The sequence below is a fragment of the Cebus imitator genome, unplaced genomic scaffold, assembly GCF_001604975.1.
Source record: "Cebus imitator isolate Cc_AM_T3 unplaced genomic scaffold, Cebus_imitator-1.0 Scaffold139, whole genome shotgun sequence".
NCBI classification, from domain to species: domain Eukaryota; kingdom Metazoa; phylum Chordata; class Mammalia; order Primates; family Cebidae; genus Cebus; species Cebus imitator.
Genome location: NW_016107454.1, coordinates 642,770 through 645,352, shown reverse-complemented (window position 1 = coordinate 645,352; position 2,583 = coordinate 642,770). Strand labels below are relative to the sequence as shown.

The window sequence follows — 2,583 nt, the reverse complement described above, 5'->3', positions numbered from 1 at the left end:
AGAAGGTGGGCGCGCCATGCTTTCCCCCACGCCTGGCCCGTGTGCTGTCCCTGGCTGTGGAGGAGAAGGTGGGCGCGCCATGCTTTCCCCCACGCGTGGCCTGTGTGCTGTCCCTGGCAGAGGAGGAGAAGGTGGGCGCGCTGTGCTTTCCCCCGCGTGTGACTCATGTGCTGTCCCTGGCCGTGGAGAAGGTGGGCGTGCCGTGCTTTCCCCCATGCCTGGCCCGTGTGCTGTGTCTGGCTGTGGAGGAGAAAGTGGGCACTCCGTGCTTTCCCCACGCCTGGCCCGTGTGCTGTGTCTGGCTGTGGAGAAGGTGGGCATGCCATGCTTTCCCCATGCCTGGCCCGTGTGCTGTCCCTGGCTCTGGAGGAGAAAGTGGGCACTCTGTGCTTTCCCCACGCCTGGCCTGTGTGCTGTCCCTGGTTGTGGAGAAGGTGGGCGCACTGTGCTTTCCCCCACGCGTGGCCCGTGTGCTGTCCCTGGCTGTGGAGAAGCTGGGCACGCTGTGCTTTCCCCACGCCTGGCCTGTGTGCTGTCCCTGGCCGTGGAGGAGAAGGTGGGCGCACTGTGCTTTCCCCCATGCCTGGCCCGTGTGCTGTCCCTGGCTGTGGCATCCCTGCTGCTGAACTGTGTGGCTTTGTGGTCTCCAGGTGTGCCTGCCAGGCTCGGGACTCCTCGCTCTGTGCTTCAAGGAGAGTCCCCGTGGAGCCGCAGGCAGGGTCCAAGGTGACAGCTGTCCTTCCTTCCATGGCAGCCCCAGCGGCCTCTGCCTGTGATCCTGGTGGACAGATGTGCATTTCATACCCAGGCGGGGCATACCCAGCAGCCGTGGCCCTGCCCCAGCCTGTGCTTGGCAGTGAGGCGTCTGTAGGGTTGTCGTGTTGCCACACTGTCACTTTTAAAGACTTTTCAGTTTTGGAATTAACAGTAGGACTGGCAATAAACACAGATGAGGTAGCTTTGGGGTTTGCTGGAGGCGATGGGCGCAATGCTGAGACTAAATTTTTGAGTAAATACTAAATGCACATGTTTAACATTTAGAAATATGAAAGGGGACCTTTCATCGAGGTCTCCCTCTGACCCCCGTTCCCAGCCCCCCAGTTTCTCTCCCTGAAAGTAACCAGTATTCCATTAAAAAATTATTTTTAGAGTGACTTTATGCATACCCAAGTGCGTGTCAGTCAGGATTCCTTTTTGAGATGGAGTCTCGCTCCGTTGCCCAGGCTGGAGTGTGACGGCACGATCTCAGCTCACTGCAACCTCTGCTTCCCAAGCTCAAGCGATTCTCCTGCCTCAGCCTCCTGAGTAGCTGGGATTACAGGTGCCTGCCACCATGCCTGGCTAATTTTTGTGTTTTTAGTAGAGACAGGGTTTCATCATGTTGGTCAGGCTGGTCTTGAACTTCTGACCTCAAGTGATCCACCCGCCTTGGCCTCCCAAAGTGCTGATTACAGGCGTGAGCCGCTGCGCCCAGCCTGGTCAGGATGCTTACTATTCCGCTTTTCAAACAAAAGGCAGCAGACTCTGCCCGTGGTTCTACATTTTACCTTTTCTGCATGCTGTGCACTGGGACTGTTTCATATCAGTAGCTACCAGCTTAGCCCTTGTTACAGCTGCAGGACTGTGGCGCTGGACGCGCTGTACTGGACTTAACCTGGACTTAACCGTTAATTTATTTCAGTGACTGGTTCACCCCCCAATGATGAGTATATACATTGTTTCCAGGTTTTTGCTCTTGTGAGCAGTGCTGTAATAAATAGCCTTACGCTTGTCATTTTGCACTCATGTATGCTTTTCTGAAGGGTAAATTCCTAAAAGTGAAAACTGAATTAAAAGGCATGGGCGTTTTTAGTTTGGACGGATGTTGCTGAATTGTCCTCTCTTGCCCACCAGCAACACGGGGGCCCTGGTGCAGATTCTTAGGAACACTGTAGCCAAGCCAGGCGGAAAGGAGGTGAAGGGGGCACAGAACTGGAGTCGGGGCTTTTCCTAACGATGTTTCTCAGGTGTGGAGCTCAACACCAGGCTCGGCTGCAAACGCTCTTACCTGGTGTGTGAGGACAGGCAGCAGCAGCCGCACCACTGTGGGGGTTTTGGGGTGCCCTTAGCTTTCCTGAGAGGATGTTTTTCCAAGGTTTTTGGTTTTCTGCTTTCTCAAGAATGAGAGAGGGGACCAGGTGCACTTGCAAAGTAAATACCCGACCCCAAACAGTTTCTGCAGAAAGTGAATTTATTTGGGTAGAGAAAGAGGAACAGGAGAAGGAGAGAGAAACAGCTGGCACCTACACTGAGTGAGAGAATCCAGAAAGATGGAATCTAGGAGAGGAAAGACAGCTTTCACAGTGGGTGGAAGGAACCGAGAAACAGAGAGATGGAATTGAGGAGGGGAAGACAGGCTTCCATGAGAGAGTGTTTGTGGAAGGGGATTCGGACATGGAGTCCAAAGGGGTGTAGAAGAAGGGGACTTGTAACCTGGGAGGAACCCCACCTTCTCTTAAGACCTTTGGCCAATGAAAGGAGCTTCTTAGAACTTCCGCTGAAGTGATTGACTTTTGATTTTTCCCACACCCTCGAAAATTAAAA

General features: G+C 53.9%; 1 protein-coding gene across 1 annotated transcript in view; it reads left to right on the top strand.

Moving 5' to 3' along the window:
• Window positions 1–2,583, top strand: part of ADI1 (acireductone dioxygenase 1) — a 32,741-nt gene that overhangs the window by 28,459 nt on the left and 1,699 nt on the right. The window lies entirely within an intron of this gene.